Source organism: Triplophysa dalaica, chromosome 8 (genome assembly GCF_015846415.1).
Source record: "Triplophysa dalaica isolate WHDGS20190420 chromosome 8, ASM1584641v1, whole genome shotgun sequence".
In the NCBI taxonomy this organism is placed as follows: domain Eukaryota; kingdom Metazoa; phylum Chordata; class Actinopteri; order Cypriniformes; family Nemacheilidae; genus Triplophysa; species Triplophysa dalaica.
This window is the reverse complement of record NC_079549.1, coordinates 7,851,537-7,872,383: the sequence shown is the minus strand read 5'-3', so window position 1 is coordinate 7,872,383 and position 20,847 is coordinate 7,851,537.

Sequence of the window (20,847 nt, the reverse complement as noted above, 5' to 3'; positions counted from 1 at the left end):
TCATGCTCCTCTCATGGTCTGTGTGACAAAAAGCAGTTTTCAGTATAAGAAGCATGATCCTGTGGTGTTGAATGTGCACATAACAAGCTTTTGACTAATCAACTGTTTTTTCTTGCAAATTACATCTTTTCATGCTCCTCTCATGCTTTGTGTTACAAGAAGCAGTTTTAGGTAAAATAAGCATGATCCTGTGAGTTGAATGTGCTGAAGACAAGCTTTTGACGAATCAACTCTTTTTTCTTGCAAATAACATCTTTTCATGCTCCTCTCATGCTCTCTGTGACAAAAAGCAGTTTTCAGTATAAGAAGCATGATCCTGTGGTGTTGAATGTTTACAAAACAAGCTTTTGACAAATCAACAGTTTTCCTTGCAAACGACATCTTTTCATGCTCCTCTCATGCTCTGTGTTACAAAAAGCAGTTTTCAGTATAAGAAGCATGATCCTGTGACTTGAATGTGCAGAAAAAAGCTTTGGACCTAATCAACTGTTTTTTCTTGCAAAAGACATCTTATCATGATCCTCTCATGCTCTCTGTAACAAAAAGCAGTTTTAAGTATAAGAAGCATGGTTCTTTGAGTTGAATGTGCACAAGACAAAATTTAGACTAATCAACAGTTTTTTCTTGCAAAATACATTTTTTCTTGCTCCTCTCATGCTCTTTGTAAAAAAAAGCAATTTTCAGTATAAGAAGCATGATCCTGTGAGTTGAATGTGCACAAGACAAGATTTTGACCAATCAACTGTTTTTTCTTGCAAATTACATCTTTTCATGCTCCTCTCATGCTCTGTGTAGCAAAAAGCAGTTTTCAGTATAAGAAGCATGATCCTGTGACTTGAATGTGCACATAACAAGCTTTTGACTAATCAGCAGTTTTTCTTGCAAAAGACATCTTTTCATGCTCCTCTCATGTTTTGTTATACAAGAAGCAGTTTTCAGTATATGAAGCATGATCCTGTGAGTTGAATGTGCACAAGACAAGCTTTTGACCAATCAACTGCTTTTTCTTGCAAATTACATCTTTTCATGCTCCTCTCATGCTCTGTGTAGCAAAAAGCAGTTTTCATTATATGAAGCATGATCCTGTGAGTTGAATGTGCACAATACAAGCTTTTGACAAATCAACTGTTTGTTCTTGCAAAATACATTTTTTCATGCTCCTCTCATGCTCTGTGACAAAAAGCAGTTTTCGTTATATGAAGCATGATCCTGTGAGTTGAATGTGCACAAAACAAGCTTTTGACAAATCAAATGTTTTTTCTTGCAAAATACATTTTTTCCATACTCCTCTCATGCTTTGTGTTACAAGAAGCAGTTTTCAGTAAAATAAGTATGATCCTGTGAGTTGATTGTGCAGAGAACAAGCTTTTGACTAATCAACAGTTTCTCTTGCAAAATACATCTTTTCATGCTCCTCTCATGCTATGTGTGACAAAAAGCAGTTTTCAGTATAAGAAGCATGATCCTGTGGTGTTTAATGTTTACAAAACAAGCTTTTGACAAATCAACTGTTTTTTCTTGCAAAAAACATTTTTTCATGCTCCTCTCATGCTCTGTGTTACAAGATGCAGTTTTCAGTATAAGAAGCATGATCCTGTGTTGTTGAATGTGCACATAAGAGGCATTTGACTAATCAACAGTTTTCCTTGCAAACGACATCTTATCATGCTCCTCTCATGGTCTGTGTGACAAAATGCAGTTTTCAGTATAAGAAGCATGATCCTGTGGTGTTGAATGTGCACATAACAAGCTTTTGACTAATCAACTGTTTTTTCTTGCAAATTACATCTTTTCATGCTCCTCTCATGCTTTGTGTTACAAGAAGCAGTTTTAGGTAAAATAAGCATGATCCTGTGAGTTGAATGTGCTGAAGACAAGCTTTTGACGAATCAACTCTTTTTTCTTGCAAATAACATCTTTTCATGCTCCTCTCATGCTCTCTGTGACAAAAAGCAGTTTTCAGTATAAGAAGCATGATCCTGTGGTGTTGAATGTTTACAAAACAAGCTTTTGACAAATCAACTGTTTTTTCTTGCAAAAGACATCTTATCATGCTCCTCTCATGCTCTCTGTAACAAAAAGCAGTTTTAAGAATAAGAAGCATGGTTCTGTGAGTTGAATGTGCACAAGACAAAATTTTGACTAATCAACTGTTTTTCCTTGCAAAATACATTTTTTCTTGCTCCTCTCATGCTCTGTGTGACAAAAAGCAGTTTTCAGTATAAGAAGCATGATCCTGTGTTGTTGAATGTGCACATAACAGGCATTTGACTAATCAACAGTTTTTTCTTGCAAACGACATCTTATCATGCTCCTCTCATGCTCTGTGTTACAAAAAGCCGTTTTCAGTGTAAGAAGCATGATCCTGTCGTGTTGAATGTGCACAAAACAAGCTTTTGACTAATCAACAGTTTTTCTTGCAAAAGACATCTTTTCATGCTCCTCTCATGCTCTGTGTGACAAAAAGCAGTTTTCAGTATAAGAAGCATGATCCTATGTTGTTGAATGTGCACATAACAGGCATTTGACTAATCAACAGTTTTCCTTGCAAACGACATCTTATCATGCTCCTCTCATGCTCTGTGTTACAAAAAGCAGTTTTCAGTGTAAGAAGCATGATCCTGTGGTGTTGAATGTTTACAGAACAAGCATTTGACAAATCAACTGTTTTTTCTTGCAAAAGACATTTTTTGATGCTCCTCTCATGCTTTGTGTTACAAGAAGCAGTTTTCAGTATATGAAGCATGATCCTGTCAGTTGAATGTGCTGAAGACAAGCTTTTGACGAATCAACTCTTTTTTCTTGCAAATAACATCTTTTCATGCTCCTCTCATGCTCTCTGTGACAAAAAGCAGTTTTCAGTATAAGAAGCATGATCCTGTGGTGTTGAATGTTTACAAAACAAGCTTTTGACAAATCAACAGTTTTCCTTGCAAACGACATCTTTTCATGCTCCTCTCATCCTCTGTGTTACAAAAAGCAGTTTTCAGTATAAGAAGCATGATCCTGTGACTTGAATGTGCAGAAAAAAGCTTTGGACCTAATCAACTGTTTTTTCTTGCAAAAGACATCTTATCATGATCCTCTCATGCTCTCTGTAACAAAAAGCAGTTTTAAGTATAAGAAGCATGGTTCTTTGAGTTGAATGTGCACAAGACAAAATTTAGACTAATCAACAGTTTTTTCTTGCAAAATAAATTTTTTCTTGCTCCTCTCATGCTCTTTGTAAAAAAAAGCAATTTTCAGTATAAGAAGCATGATCCTGTGAGTTGAATGTGCACAAGACAAGATTTTGACCAATCAACTGTTTTTTCTTGCAAATTACATCTTTTCATGCTCCTCTCATGCTCTGTGTAGCAAAAAGCAGTTTTCAGTATAAGAAGCATGATCCTGTGACTTGAATGTGCACATAACAAGCTTTTGACTAATCAGCAGTTTTTCTTGCAAAAGACATCTTTTCATGCTCCTCTCATGTTTTGTTATACAAGAAGCAGTTTTCAGTATATGAAGCATGATCCTGTGAGTTGAATGTGCACAAGACAAGCTTTTGACCAATCAACTGCTTTTTCTTGCAAATTACATCTTTTCATGCTCCTCTCATGCTCTGTGTAGCAAAAAGCAGTTTTCATTATATGAAGCATGATCCTGTGAGTTGAATGTGCACAATACAAGCTTTTGACAAATCAACTGTTTGTTCTTGCAAAATACATTTTTTCATGCTCCTCTCATGCTCTGTGACAAAAAGCAGTTTTCGTTATATGAAGCATGATCCTGTGAGTTGAATGTGCACAAAACAAGCTTTTGACAAATCAAATGTTTTTTCTTGCAAAATACATTTTTTCCATACTCCTCTCATGCTTTGTGTTACAAGAAGCAGTTTTCAGTAAAATAAGTATGATCCTGTGAGTTGATTGTGCAGAGAACAAGCTTTTGACTAATCAACAGTTTCTCTTGCAAAATACATTTTTTTCATGCTCCTCTCATGCTCTGTGTGACAAAAAGCAGTTTTCAGTATAAGAAGCATGATCCTGTGAGTTGAATGTGCACAAAACAAGCTTTTGACTAATCAACTGTATTTTTTTGCAAAAAACATCTTTTCATGCTCCTCTCATGCTATGTGTGACAAAAAGCAGTTTTCAGTATAAGAAGCATGATCCTGTGGTGTTTAATGTTTACAAAACAAGCTTTTGACAAATCAACTGTTTTTTCTTGCAAAAAACATTTTTTCATGCTCCTCTCATGCTCTGTGTTACAAGATGCAGTTTTCAGTATAAGAAGCATGATCCTGTGTTGTTGAATGTGCACATAACAGGCATTTGACTAATCAACAGTTTTCCTTGCAAACGACATCTTATCATGCTCCTCTCATGGTCTGTGTGACAAAATGCAGTTTTCAGTATAAGAAGCATGATCCTGTGGTGTTGAATGTGCACATAACAAGCTTTTGACTAATCAACTGTTTTTTCTTGCAAATTACATCTTTTCATGCTCCTCTCATGCTTTGTGTTACAAGAAGCAGTTTTAGGTAAAATAAGCATGATCCTGTGAGTTGAATGTGCTGAAGACAAGCTTTTGACGAATCAACTCTTTTTTCTTGCAAATAACATCTTTTCATGCTCCTCTCATGCTCTCTGTGACAAAAAGCAGTTTTCAGTATAAGAAGCATGATCCTGTGGTGTTGAATGTTTACAAAACAAGCTTTTGACAAATCAACTGTTTTTTCTTGCAAAAGACATCTTATCATGCTCCTCTCATGCTCTCTGTAACAAAAAGCAGTTTTAAGTATAAGAAGCATGATCCTGTGAGTTGAATGTGCACAAAAAAAGCTTTGGACTAATCAACTGTTTTTTCTTGCAAAAGACATCTTATCATGCTCCTCTCATGCTCTCTGTAACAAAAAGCAGTTTTAAGAATAAGAAGCATGGTTCTGTGAGTTGAATGTGCACAAGACAAAATTTTGACTAATCAACTGTTTTTTCTTGCAAAATACATTTTTTCTTGCTCCTCTCATGCTCTGTGTGACAAAAAGCAGTTTTCAGTATAAGAAGCATGATCCTGTGTTGTTGAATGTGCACATAACAGGCATTTGACTAATCAACAGTTTTTTCTTGCAAACGACATCTTATCATGCTCCTCTCATGCTCTGTGTTACAAAAAGCCGTTTTCAGTGTAAGAAGCATGATCCTGTCGTGTTGAATGTGCACAAAACAAGCTTTTGACTAATCAACAGTTTTTCTTGCAAAAGACATCTTTTCATGCTCCTCTCATGCTCTGTGTGACAAAAAGCAGTTTTCAGTATAAGAAGCATGATCCTATGTTGTTGAATGTGCACATAACAGGCATTTGACTAATCAACAGTTTTCCTTGCAAACGACATCTTATCATGCTCCTCTCATGCTCTGTGTTACAAAAAGCAGTTTTCAGTGTAAGAAGCATGATCCTGTGGTGTTGAATGTTTACAGAACAAGCATTTGACAAATCAACTGTTTTTTCTTGCAAAAGACATTTTTTGATGCTCCTCTCATGCTTTGTGTTACAAGAAGCAGTTTTCAGTATATGAAGCATGATCCTGTCAGTTGAATGTGCACAAAACAAGCTTTTGACTAATCAACTGTATTTTTTTGCAAAATACATCTTCTCATGCTCCTCTCGTGCTCTGTGTGACAAAAAGCAGTTTTCAGTAAAAGAAACATGATCCTGTGAGTTGAATGTGCACAAAACAAGCTTTTGACTAATCAACTGTTTTTTCTTGCAAATTACATCTTTTCATGCTCCTCTCATGCTCTGTGTTACAAAAAGCAGTTTTCAGTATAAGAAGCATGATCCTGTGAGTTGAATGTGCACAAAACAAGCTTTTGACAAATCAACTGTTTGTTCTTGCAAAAGACATTTTTTCATGCTCCTCTCATGCTCTGTGACAAAAAGCAGTTTTCGTTATATGAAGCATGATCCTCTGAGTTGAATGTGCACAAAACAAGCTTTTGACAAATCAACTGTTTTTTATTGCAAATTACATCTTTTCATGCTCCTCTCATGCTCTGCGTTACAAAAAGCAGTTTTCAGTATAAGAAGCATGATCCTGAGGTGTTGAGTGTGCACATAACATGCTTTTGACTAATCAACAGTTTTCCTTGCAAACGACATCTTTACATGCTCCTCTCGTGCTCTGTGTTACAAAAAGCAGTTTTAAGAATAAGAAGCATGGTCCTGTGAGTTGAATGTGCACAAGACAAAATTTTGACTAATCAACTGTTTTTTCTTGCAAAATACATTTTTTCTTGCTCCTCTCATGCTCTGTGTGACAAAAAGCAGTTTTCAGTATAAGAAGCATGATCCTGTGGTGTTGAATGTGCACATAACAGGCTTTTGACTAATCAACAGTCTTCCTTGCAAACGACATCTTATTATGCTTCTCTCATGTTTTGTTATACAAGAAGCAGTTTTCAGTATATGAAGCATGATCCTGTGAGTTGAATGTGCAGAGAACAAGCTTTTGACTAATCAACTGTTTTTTCTTTCAAATTACATCTTTTCATGCTCCTCTCATGCTCTTTCTAACAAAAAGCAGTTTTCAGTATAAGAAGCATGATCCTGAGGTGTTGAATGTGCACATAACAAGCTTTTGACTAATCAACTGTTTTTTTCTTGCAAAAGACATCGTTTCACGCTCCTCTCATGCTCTTTGTTACAAAAGCAGTTTTCAGTATAAGAAGCATGGTTCTGTGACTTGAATGTGCACATAACAAGCTTTTGACTAATCAACTGTTTTTTCTTGCAAAATATTTTTTTTCACGCTCCCCTCATGCTCTGTTTGACAAAAAGCAGTTTTCAGTATAAGAAGCATGGTTCTGTGAGTTGAGTGTGCACAAGACAAAATTTTGACTAATCAACTGTTTTTTCTTGCGAAAGACATTTTTTCGAGCTCCTCTCATGCTCTGTGTGACAAAAAGCAGTTTTCGGTATAAGAAGCATGATCCTGTGACTTGAATGTGCACATAACAAGCTTTTGACTAATAAAATGTTTTTTCTTGCAAAATAAATTTTTTCATGCTCCTCTCATGCTCTGTTTGACAAAAAGCAGTTTTCAGTATAAGAAGGATGATCCTGTGGTGTTGATTGTGCAGAGAACAAGCTTTTGACTAATCAACTGTATTTTTTGCAAAATACATCTTTTCATGCTCCTCTCATGCTCTGTGTAACAGTTTTGCAAAAGACATCGTTTCATGCTCCTCTCATGCTCTGTGTGACAAAAAGCAGTTTTCAGTGTAAGAAGCATGGTTCTATGAGTTGAATGTGCACAAAAAAAGCTTTGGACTACTCAACTGTTTTTTCTTGCAAAATACATTTTTTGTGCTCCTCTCAATGCTCTGTTTGACAAAAAGCAGTTTTCGGTATAAGAAGCATGATCCTGTGAGTTGAATGTGCACAAAACAAGCTTTTGACTAATCAACTGTATTTTTTTGCAAAATAGATCTTTTCATGCTCCTCTCGTGCTTTGTGTTACAAGAAGCAGTTTTCAGTATAAGAAGCATGATCCTGTGAGTTGAATGTGCACAAAACAAGCTTTTGACTAATCAACTGTATTTTTTTGCAAAAATACATCTTTTCATGCTCCTCTCATGCTCTGTGTGACAAAAAGCAGTTTTCAGTATAAGAAGCAGGGTTCTGTGAGTTGAATGTGCACAAAACAAAATTTTGACTAATAAACTGTTTTTTCTTGCAAAAGACATTTTTTCGTGCTCCTCTCATGCTCTGTTTGACAAAAAGCAGTTTTCGGTATAAGAAGCATGATCCTGTGAGTTGAATGTGCACAAAACAAGCTTTTGACTAATCAACTGTATTTTTTGCAAAATACATCTTTTCATGCTCCTCTCATGCTCTGTGTAACAGTTTTGCAAAAGACATCGTTTAATGCTCCTCTCATGCTCTTTGTGACAAAAAACAGTTTTCAGTATAAGAAGCATGGTTCTGTGAGTTGAATGTGCACAAAACAAAATTTTGACTAATAAACTGTTTTTTCTTGCAAAAGACATTTTTTCATGCTCCTCTCATGCTCTGTTTGACAAAAAGCAGTTTTCGGTATAAGAAGCATGATCCTGTGAGTTGAATGTGCACAAAACAAGCTTTTGACTAATCAACTGTATTTTTTGCAAAATACATCTTTTCATGCTCCTCTCATGCTCTGTGTAACAGTTTTGCAAAAGACATCGTTTCATGCTCCTCTCATGCTCTGTGTGACAAAAAACAGTTTTCAGTATAAGAAGCATGATCCTGTGAGTTGAATGTTTACAGAACAAGCATTTGACAAATCAACTGTTTTTTCTTGCAAAATACATTTTTTGATGCTCCTCTCATGCTTTGTGTTACAAGAAGCAGTTTTCAGTATATGAAGCATGATCCTGTGAGTTGAATGTGCAGAGAACAAGCTTTTGACTAATCAACTGTTTTTTCTTTCAAAAGACATTTTTTCGTGCTCCTCTCATGCTCTGTTTGACAAAAAGCAGTTTTCGGTATAAGAAGCATGATCCTGTTAGTTGAATGTGCACAAAACAAGCTTTTGACTAATCAACTGTATTTTTTTGCAAAATACATCTTTACATGCTCCTCTCGTGCTCTGTGTGACAAAATGCAGTTTTCAGTATATGAAGCATGATCCTGTGGTGTTGAATGTCACATAACAGGCTTTAGACTAATCAACAGTTTTCCTTGCAAACGACATCTTATCATGCTCCTCTCATGTTTTGTTATACAAGAAGCAGTTTTCAGTATAAGAAGCATGATCCTGTGAGTTCAATGTGCACATGACAAGCTTTTGACTAATCAACAGTTTTTCTTGCAAACGACATTTTTTCATTTTCTTCTCATCATGCTCTGTGTGACAAAAAGCAGTTTTCGGTATAAGAAGCATGATCCTGTGAGTTGAATGTGCAGAGAACAAGCTTTTGACTAATCAACTGTCTTTTCTTGCAAAATACATTTTTTCATGCTCCTCTCATGCTCTGTGTTACAAGAAGCACTTTTCAGTATAAGAAGCATGATCCTGTGGTGTTGAATGTTTACAAAACAAGCTTTTGACAAATCAAATGTTTTTTCTTGCAAAATACATTTTTTCAAGCTCCTCTCATGCTTTGTGTTACAAGAAGCAGTTTTCAGTATATGAAGCATGATCCTGTGAGTTGAATGTGCACATAACAAGCTCTTGACTAATCAACAGTTTTCCTTGCAAACGACATCTTTTCATGCTCCTCTCATGCTCTGTGTTACAAAAAGCAGTTTTCAGTATAAGAAGCATGATCCTGTGACTTGAATGTGCAGAAAAAAGCTTTGGACCTAATCAACTGTTTTTTCTTGCAAAAGACATCTTATCATGATCCTCTCATGCTCTGTGTAACAAAAAGCAGTTTTAAGTATAAGAAGCATGGTTCTTTGAGTTGAATGTGCACAAGACAAAATTTAGACTAATCAACAGTTTTCCTTGCAAACGACATCTTATCATGCTCCTCTCATGTTTTGTTATACAAGAAATAGTTTTCAGTATAAGAAGCATGATCCTGTGAGTTCAATGTGCACATGACAAGCTTTTGACTAATCAACAGTTTTTCTTGCAAACGACATTTTTTCATTTTCTTCTCATCATGCTCTGTGTGACAAAAAGCAGTTTTCGGTATAAGAAGCATGATCCTGTGGTGTTGAATGTGCACATAACAAGCTTTTGACTAATCAACAGTTTTCCTTGCAAACGGCATCTTTTCATGCTCCTCTCATGCTCTGTGTTACAAAAATTAGTTTTCAGTATAAGAAGCATGATGCTGTGGTGTTGAATGTGCAAAAAACAAGCTTTGGACTAATCAACTGTTTTTTCTTACAAAAGACATCGTTTCATGCTCCTCTCATGCTCTGTGTTACAAAAAGCAGTTTTCAGTATAAGAAGCATGGTTCTGTGAGTTGAATGTGCACAAGACAAAATTTTGACTAATCAACTGTTTTTTCTTGCAAAAGACATTTTTTCGTGCTCCTCTCATGCTCTGTGTGACAAAAAGCAGTTTCGGTATAAGAAGCATGATCCTGTGACTTGAATGTGTACATAACAAGCTTTTGACTAATCAACAGTTTTTCTTGCAAAAGACATCTTTTCATGCTCCTCTCGTGCTTTGTGTTACAAGAAGCAGTTTTCAGTATAAGAAGCATGATCCTGTGAGTTGAATGTGCAGAGAACAAGCTTTGGACTAATCAACTGTTTTTTCTTGCAAAATACATCTTTTCATGCTCCTCTCATGTTCTGCGTCACAAAAAGCAGTTTTCAGTATAAGAAGCATGATCCTGTGGTGTTGAATGTGCACATAACAAGCTTTTGACTAATCAACAGTTTTCCTTGCAAACGACATCTTTTCATGGTCCTCTCATGCTCTGTGTTACAAAAAGCAGTTTTCAGTATAAGAAGCATGATCCTGTGGTGTTGAATGTGCACAAAACAAGCTTTGGACTAATCAACTGTTTTTTCTTGCAAAATACATTTTTTCATGCTCCTCTCATGCTCTGTGTTACAAGAAGCACTTTTCAGTATAAGAAGCATGATCCTGTGGTGTTGAATGTTTACAAAACAAGCTTTTGACCAATCAACTGTTTTTTCTTGCAAAATACATTTTTTCAAGCTCCTCTCATGCTTTGTGTTACAAGAAGCAGTTTTCAGTATATGAAGCATGATCCTGTGAGTTGAATGTGCACATAACAAGCTCTTGACTAATCAACAGTTTTTCTTGCAAACGACATCTTATCATGCTCCTCTCATGCTCTGTGTTACAAAAAGCAGTTTTCAGTATAAGAAGCATGATCCTGTGGTGTTGAATGTGCACATAACAGGCTCTTGACTAATCAACAGTTTTTCTTGCAAACGACATCTTATCATGCTCCTCTCATGCTCTGTGTTACAAAAAGCAGTTTTCAGTATAAGAAGCATGATCCTGTGACTTGAATGTGCAGAAAAAAGCTTTGGACCTAATCAACTGTTTTTTCTTGCAAAAGACATTTTTTCATGCTCCTCTCATGCTCTGTGTTACAAGATGCAGTTTTCAGTATAAGAAGCATGATCCTGTGTTGTTGAATGTGCACATAACAGGCATTTGACTAATCAACAGTTTTCCTTGCAAACGACATCTTATCATGCTCCTCTCATGGTCTGTGTGACAAAAAGCAGTTTTCAGTATAAGAAGCATGATCCTGTGGTGTTGAATGTGCACATAACAAGCTTTTGACTAATCAACTGTTTTTTCTTGCAAATTACATCTTTTCATGCTCCTCTCATGCTTTGTGTTACAAGAAGCAGTTTTAGGTAAAATAAGCATGATCCTGTGAGTTGAATGTGCTGAAGACAAGCTTTTGACGAATCAACTCTTTTTTCTTGCAAATAACATCTTTTCATGCTCCTCTCATGCTCTGTGTTACAAAAATTAGTTTTCAGTATAAGAAGCATGATGCTGTGGTGTTGAATGTGCAAAAAACAAGCTTTGGACTAATCAACTGTTTTTTCTTACAAAAGACATCGTTTCATGCTCCTCTCATGCTCTGTGTTACAAAAAGCAGTTTTCAGTATAAGAAGCATGGTTCTGTGAGTTGAATGTGCACAAGACAAAATTTTGACTAATCAACTGTTTTTTCTTGCAAAAGACATTTTTTCGTGCTCCTCTCATGCTCTGTGTGACAAAAAGCAGTTTCGGTATAAGAAGCATGATCCTGTGACTTGAATGTGTACATAACAAGCTTTTGACTAATCAACAGTTTTTCTTGCAAAAGACATCTTTTCATGCTCCTCTCGTGCTTTGTGTTACAAGAAGCAGTTTTCAGTATAAGAAGCATGATCCTGTGAGTTGAATGTGCAGAGAACAAGCTTTGGACTAATCAACTGTTTTTTCTTGCAAAATACATCTTTTCATGCTCCTCTCATGTTCTGCGTCACAAAAAGCAGTTTTCAGTATAAGAAGCATGATCCTGTGGTGTTGAATGTGCACATAACAAGCTTTTGACTAATCAACAGTTTTCCTTGCAAACGACATCTTTTCATGGTCCTCTCATGCTCTGTGTTACAAAAAGCAGTTTTCAGTATAAGAAGCATGATCCTGTGGTGTTGAATGTGCACAAAACAAGCTTTGGACTAATCAACTGTTTTTTCTTGCAAAATACATTTTTTCATGCTCCTCTCATGCTCTGTGTTACAAGAAGCACTTTTCAGTATAAGAAGCATGATCCTGTGGTGTTGAATGTTTACAAAACAAGCTTTTGACAAATCAACTGTTTTTTCTTGCAAAATACATTTTTTCAAGCTCCTCTCATGCTTTGTGTTACAAGAAGCAGTTTTCAGTATATGAAGCATGATCCTGTGAGTTGAATGTGCACATAACAAGCTCTTGACTAATCAACAGTTTTTCTTGCAAACGACATCTTATCATGCTCCTCTCATGCTCTGTGTTACAAAAAGCAGTTTTCAGTATAAGAAGCATGATCCTGTGGTGTTGAATGTGCACATAACAGGCTTTTGACTAATCAACAGTTTTCCTTGCAAACGACATCTTTTCATGCTCCTCTCATGCTCTGTGTTACAAAAAGCAGTTTTCAGTATAAGAAGCATGATCCTGTGACTTGAATGTGCAGAAAAAAGCTTTGGACCTAATCAACTGTTTTTTCTTGCAAAAGACATTTTTTCATGCTCCTCTCATGCTCTGTGTTACAAGATGCAGTTTTCAGTATAAGAAGCATGATCCTGTGTTGTTGAATGTGCACATAACAGGCATTTGACTAATCAACAGTTTTCCTTGCAAACGACATCTTTTCATGCTCCTCTCATGCTCTGTGTTACAAAAAGCAGTTTTCAGTATAAGAAGCATGATCCTGTGGTGTTGAATGTGCACATAACAAGCTTTTGACTAATCAACTGTTTTTTCTTGCAAATTACATCTTTTCATGCTCCTCTCATGCTTTGTGTTACAAGAAGCAGTTTTAGGTAAAATAAGCATGATCCTGTGAGTTGAATGTGCTGAAGACAAGCTTTTGACGAATCAACTCTTTTTTCTTGCAAATAACATCTTTTCATGCTCCTCTCATGCTCTCTGTGACAAAAAGCAGTTTTCAGTATAAGAAGCATGATCCTGTGGTGTTGAATGTTTACAAAACAAGCTTTTGACAAATCAACAGTTTTCCTTGCAAACGACATCTTTTCATGCTCCTCTCATGCTCTGTGTTACAAAAAGCAGTTTTCAGTATAAGAAGCATGATCCTGTGACTTGAATGTGCAGAAAAAAGCTTTGGACCTAATCAACTGTTTTTTCTTGCAAAAGACATCTTATCATGATCCTCTCATGCTCTCTGTAACAAAAAGCAGTTTTAAGTATAAGAAGCATGGTTCTTTGAGTTGAATGTGCACAAGACAAAATTTAGACTAATCAACAGTTTTTTCTTGCAAAATACATTTTTTCTTGCTCCTCTCATGCTCTTTGTAAAAAAAAGCAATTTTCAGTATAAGAAGCATGATCCTGTGAGTTGAATGTGCACAAGACAAGATTTTGACCAATCAACTGTTTTTTCTTGCAAATTACATCTTTTCATGCTCCTCTCATGCTCTGTGTAGCAAAAAGCAGTTTTCAGTATAAGAAGCATGATCCTGTGACTTGAATGTGCACATAACAAGCTTTTGACTAATCAGCAGTTTTTCTTGCAAAAGACATCTTTTCATGCTCCTCTCATGTTTTGTTATACAAGAAGCAGTTTTCAGTATATGAAGCATGATCCTGTGAGTTGAATGTGCACAAGACAAGCTTTTGACCAATCAACTGCTTTTTCTTGCAAATTACATCTTTTCATGCTCCTCTCATGCTCTGTGTAGCAAAAAGCAGTTTTCATTATATGAAGCATGATCCTGTGAGTTGAATATGCACAATACAAGCTTTTGACAAATCAACTGTTTGTTCTTGCAAAATACATTTTTTCATGCTCCTCTCATGCTCTGTGACAAAAAGCAGTTTTCGTTATATGAAGCATGATCCTGTGAGTTGAATGTGCATAAAACAAGCTTTTGACAAATCAAATGTTTTTTCTTGCAAAATACATTTTTTCCATACTCCTCTCATGCTTTGTGTTACAAGAAGCAGTTTTCAGTAAAATAAGTATGATCCTGTGAGTTGATTGTGCAGAGAACAAGCTTTTGACTAATCAACAGTTTCTCTTGCAAAATACATTTTTTTCATGCTCCTCTCATGCTCTGTGTGACAAAAAGCAGTTTTCAGTATAAGAAGCATGATCCTGTGAGTTGAATGTGCACAAAACAAGCTTTTGACTAATCAACTGTATTTTTTTTGCAAAAAACATCTTTTCATGCTCCTCTCATGCTATGTGTGACAAAAAGCAGTTTTCAGTATAAGAAGCATGATCCTGTGGTGTTTAATGTTTACAAAACAAGCTTTTGACAAATCAACTGTTTTTTCTTGCAAAAAACATTTTTTCATGCTCCTCTCATGCTCTGTGTTACAAGATGCAGTTTTCAGTATAAGAAGCATGATCCTGTGTTGTTGAATGTGCACATAACAGGCATTTGACTAATCAACAGTTTTCCTTGCAAACGACATCTTATCATGCTCCTCTCATGGTCTGTGTGACAAAATGCAGTTTTCAGTATAAGAAGCATGATCCTGTGGTGTTGAATGTGCACATAACAAGCTTTTGACTAATCAACTGTTTTTTCTTGCAAATTACATCTTTTCATGCTCCTCTCATGCTTTGTGTTACAAGAAGCAGTTTTAGGTAAAATAAGCATGATCCTGTGAGTTGAATGTGCTGAAGACAAGCTTTTGACGAATCAAGTCTTTTTTCTTGCAAATAACATCTTTTCATGCTCCTCTCATGCTCTCTGTGACAAAAAGCAGTTTTCAGTATAAGAAGCATGATCCTGTGGTGTTGAATGTTTACAAAACAAGCTTTTGACAAATCAACTGTTTTTTCTTGCAAAAGACATCTTATCATGCTCCTCTCATGCTCTCTGTAACAAAAAGCAGTTTTAAGTATAAGAAGCATGATCCTGTGAGTTGAATGTGCAAAAAAAAAGCTTTTGACTAATCAACTGTTTTTTCTTGCAAAATACATTTTTTCTTGCTCCTCTCATGCTCTGTGTGACAAAAAGCAGTTTTCAGTATAAGAAGCATGATCCTGTGTTGTTGAATGTGCACATAACAGGCATTTGACTAATCAACAGTTTTTTCTTGCAAACGACATCTTATCATGCTCCTCTCATGCTCTGTGTTACAAAAAGCCGTTTTCAGTGTAAGAAGCATGATCCTGTCGTGTTGAATGTGCACAAAACAAGCTTTTGACTAATCAACAGTTTTTCTTGCAAAAGACATCTTTTCATGCTCCTCTCATGCTCTGTGTGACAAAAAGCAGTTTTCAGTATAAGAAGCATGATCCTATGTTGTTGAATGTGCACATAACAGGCATTTGACTAATCAACAGTTTTCCTTGCAAACGACATCTTATCATGCTCCTCTCATGCTCTGTGTTACAAAAAGCAGTTTTCAGTGTAAGAAGCATGATCCTGTGGTGTTGAATGTTTACAGAACAAGCATTTGACAAATCAACTGTTTTTTCTTGCAAAAGACATTTTTTGATGCTCCTCTCATGCTTTGTGTTACAAGAAGCAGTTTTCAGTATATGAAGCATGATCCTGTCAGTTGAATGTGCACAAAACAAGCTTTTGACAAATCAACTGTTTTTTCTTGCAAAATACATTTTTTCAAGCTCCTCTCATGCTTTGTGTTACAAGAAGCAGTTTTCAGTATATGAAGCATGATCCTGTGAGTTGAATGTGCACATAACAAGCTCTTGACTAATCAACAGTTTTTCTTGCAAACGACATCTTATCATGCTCCTCTCATGTTTTGTTATACAAGAAATAGTTTTCAGTATAAGAAGCATGATCCTGTGAGTTCAATGTGCACATGACAAGCTTTTGACTAATCAACAGTTTTTCTTGCAAACGACATTTTTTCATTTTCTTCTCATCATGCTCTGTGTGACAAAAAGCAGTTTTCGGTATAAGAAGCATGATCCTGTGAGTTGAATGTGCAGAGAACAAGCTTTTGACTAATCAACTGTCTTTTCTTGCAAAATACATTTTTTCATGCTCCTCTCATGCTCTGTGTTACAAGAAGCACTTTTCAGTATAAGAAGCATGATCCTGTGGTGTTGAATGTTTACAAAACAAGCTTTTGACAAATCAAATGTTTTTTCTTGCAAAATACATTTTTTCAAGCTCCTCTCATGCTCTGTGTTACAAAAAGCAGTTTTCAGTATAAGAAGCATGATCCTGTGGTGTTGAATGTGCACATAACAGGCTTTTGACTAATCAACAGTTTTCCTTGCAAACGACATCTTTTCATGCTCCTCTCATGCTCTGTGTTACAAAAAGCAGTTTTCAGTATAAGAAGCATGATCCTGTGACTTGAATGTGCACAAGACAAAATTTAGACTAATCAACAGTTTTTTCTTGCAAAATACATTTTTTCTTGCTCCTCTCATGCTCTTTGTAAAAAAAAGCAATTTTCAGTATAAGAAGCATGATCCTGTGAGTTGAATGTGCACAAAACAAGCTTTTGACTAATCAACTGTTTTTTTTTGCAAAAGACATCGTTTCACGCTCCTCTCATGCTCTGTGTTACAAAAGCAGTTTTCAGTATAAGAAGCATGATCCTGTGGTGTTGAATGTCACATAACAGGCTTATGACTAATCAACAGTTTTCCTTGCAAAAGACATCTTATCATGCTCCTCTCATGTTTTGTTATACAAGAAGCAGTTTTCAGTATATGAAGCATGATCCTGTGAGTTGAATGTGCACAAGACAAGCATTTGACCAATCAACTGTTTTTTCTTGCAAATTACTTCTTTTCATGCTCCTCTCATGCTCTGTGTAGCAAAAAGCAGTTTTCATTATATGAAGCATGATCCTGTGAGTTGAATGTGCACAAAACAAGCTTTTGACTAATCAACTGTTTTTTCTTGCAAAAGACATTTTTTCATGCTCCTCTCATGCTCTGTGACAAAAAGCAGTTTTCGTTATATGAAGCATGATCCTGTGAGTTGAATGTGCACAAAACAAGCTTTTGACTAATCAACTGTTTTTCGTGCAAAATACATTTTTTCATGCTCCTTTCGTGCTCTGTGTAACAGTTTTTGCAAAAGACATCTTTTCATGCTCCTCTCATGCTCTGTGTAACAAAAAGCAGTTTTCAGTATAAGAAGCATGATCCTGTGGTGTTGAATGTGCACATAACAAGCTTTTGACTAATCAACAGTTTTCCTTGCAAACGGCATCTTTTCATGCTCCTCTCATGCTCTGTGTTACAAAAAGCAGTTTTCAGTATAAGAAGCATGATGCTGTGGTGTTGAATGTGCAAAAAACAAGCTTTGGACTAATCAACTGTTTTTTCTTACAAAAGACTTCGTTTCGTGCTCCTCTCATGTTTTGTTATACAAGAAGCAGTTTTCAGTATATGAAGCATGATCCTGTGAGTTGAATGTGCACAAGACAAGCTTTTGACCAATCAACTGCTTTTTCTTGCAAATTACATCTTTTCATGCTCCTCTCATGCTCTGTGCAGCAAAAAGCAGTTTTCATCATATGAAGCATGATCCTGTGAGTTGAATGTGCACAAAACAAGCTTTTGACAAATCAACTGTTTGTTCTTGCAAAATACATTTTTTCATGCTCCTCTCATGCTCTGTGACAAAAAGCAGTTTTCGTTATATGAAGCATGATCCTGTGAGTTGAATGTGCACAAAACAAGCTTTTGACTAATCAACTGTTTTTTATTGCAAAAGACATCTTTTCATGCTCCTCTCATGCTCTGTATTACAAAAAGCAGTTTTCAGTATAAGAAGCATGATCCTGTGGTGTTGAATGTTTTCAAAACAAGCTTTTGACAAATCAACTGTTTTTTCATGCAAAAGACATTTTTTCATGATCCTCTCATGCTTTGTGTTACAAGAAGCAGTTTTCAGTATATGAAGCATGATCCTGTGAGTTGAATGTGCAGAGAACAAGCTTTTGACTAATCAACTGTTTTTCTTGCAAATTACATCTTTTCATGCTCCTCTCATGCTCTGTGTTACAAAAAGCAGTTTTCAGTATAAGAAGCATGATCCAGTGGTGTTGAATGTGCACATAACAAGCTTTTGACAAATCAACTGTTTTTTCTTGCAAAATACATTTTTTCATGCTCCTCTCATGCTTTGTGTTACAAGAAGCAGTTTTCAGTATATGAAGCATGATCCTGTGAGTTGAATGTGCAGAGAACAAGCTTTTGACTAATCAACTGTTTTTTCTTGCAAAATACACCTTTTCATGCTCCTCTCATGTTCTGCGTCACAAAAAGCAGTTTTCAGTATAAGAAGCATGATCCTGTGGTGTTGAATGTGCACATAACAAGCTTTTGACTAATCAACAGTTTTCCTTGCAAACAACATCTTTTCATGGTCCTCTCATGCTCTGTGTTACAAAAAGCAGTTTTCAGTATAAGAAGCATGATCCTGTGGTGTTGAATGTGCACAAAACAAGCTTTGGACTAATCAACTGTTTTTTCTTACAAAAGACATCGTTTCATGCTCCTCTCATGCTCTGTGTTACAAAAAGCAGTTTTCAGTATAAGAAGCATGATCCTGTGACTTGAATGTGAACATAACAAGCTTTTGACTAATCAGCAGTTTTTTTGCAAAAGACATCTTTTCATGCTCCTCTCATGTTTTGTTATACAAGAAGCAGTTTTCAGTATATGAAGCATGATCCTGTGAGTTGAATGTGCACAAGACAAGCTTTTGACCAATCAACTGCTTTTTCTTGCAAATTACATCTTTTCATGCTCCTCTCATGCTCTGTGCAGCAAAAAGCAGTTTTCATCATATGAAGCATGATCCTGTGAGTTGAATGTGCACAAAACAAGCTTTTGACAAATCAACTGTTTGTTCTTGCAAAATACATTTTTTCATGCTCCTCTCATGCTCTGTGACAAAAAGCAGTTTTCGTTATATGAAGCATGATCCTGTGAGTTGAATGTGCACAAAACAAGCTTTTGACAAATCAAATGTTTATTCTTGCAAAATACATTTTTTCCATACTCCTCTCATGCTTTGTGTTACAAGAAGCAGTTTTCAGTAAAATAAGTATGATCCTGTGAGCTGATTGTGCAGAGAACAAGCTTTTGACTAATCAACAGTTTCTCTTGCAAAAGACATTTTTTTCATGCTCCTCTCATGCTCTGTGTGACAAAAAGCAGTTTTCAGTATAAGAAGCATGATCCTGTGAGTTGAATGTGCACAAAACAAGCTTTTGACTAATCAACAGTTTTTTCTTGCAAAATACATTTTTTCATGCTCCTCTCATGCTCTGTGTTACAAGATGCAGTTTTCAGTATGAGAAGCATGATCCTGTGGTGTTGAATGTTTACAAAACAAGCTTTTGACTAATCAACAGTTTTTCTTGCAAACGACATCTTATCATGCTCCTCTCATGCTATGTGAAGCAAAAAGCAGTTTTCATTATATGAAGCATGATCCTGTGTGTTGAATGTGCACAAAGCAAGCTTTTGACAAATCAACTGTTTTTTACTGCAAAAGACATCTTTTCATGCTCCTCTCATGCTCTGTATTACAAAAAGCAGTTTTCAGTATAAGAAGCATGATCCTGTGGTGTTGAATGTTTTCAAAACAAGCTTTTGACAAATCAACTGTTTTTTCATGCAAAAGACATTTTTTCATGATCCTCTCATGCTTTGTGTTACAAGAAGCAGTTTTCAGTATATGAAGCATGATCCTGTGAGTTGAATGTGCAGAGAACAAGCTTTTGACTAATCAACTGTTTTTTCTTGCAAAATACATTTTTTCATGCTCCTCTCATGCTTTGTGTTACAAGAAGCAGTTTTCAGTATATGAAGCATGATCCTGTGAGTTGAATGTGCAGAGAACAAGCTTTTGACTAATCTACTGTTTTTTCTTGCAAAATACATATTTTCATGCTCCTCTCATGCTCTGTGTTACAAAAAGCAGTTTTCAGTATAAGAAGCATGGTTCTGTGAGTTGAATGTGCACAAGACAAAATTTTGACTAATCAACTGTTTTTATTGCAAAAGACATCTTTTCATGCTCCTCTCATGCTCTGTGTGACAAAAAGCAGTTTTCGGTATAAGAAGCATGATCCTGTGACTTGAATGTGCACATAACAAGCTTTTGACTAATCAGCAGTTTTCCTTGCAAAAGACATCTTTTCATGCTCCTCTCATGCTTTGTGTACAAGAAGCAGTTTTCAGTATAAGAAGCATGATCCTGTGAGTTGAATGTGCAGAGAACAAGCTTTTGAATAATCAACTGTTTTTTCTTGCAAATTACATCTTTTCATGCTCCTCTCATGCTCTGTGTTACAAAAAGCAGTTTTCAGTATAAGAAGCATGATCGTGTGGTGTTGAATGTGCACAAAACAAGCTTTTGACTAATCAACTGTTTTTTCATGCAAATGACATTTTTTCATGATCCTCTCATGCTTTGTGTTACAAGAAGCAGTTTTCAGTATATGAGGCATGATCCTGTGAGTTGAATGTTTACAAAACAAGCTTTTGACTAATCAACAGTTTTTTCTTGCAAAATACATTTTTTCATGCTCTTCTCATGCTCTGTGTTACAAGATGCAGTTTTCAGTATGAGAAGCATGATCCTGTGGTGTTGAATGTCACATAACAGGCTTTTGACTAATCAACAGTTTTCCTTGCAAACGACATCTTATCATGCTCCTCTCATGTTTTGTTATACAAGAAGCATTTTTC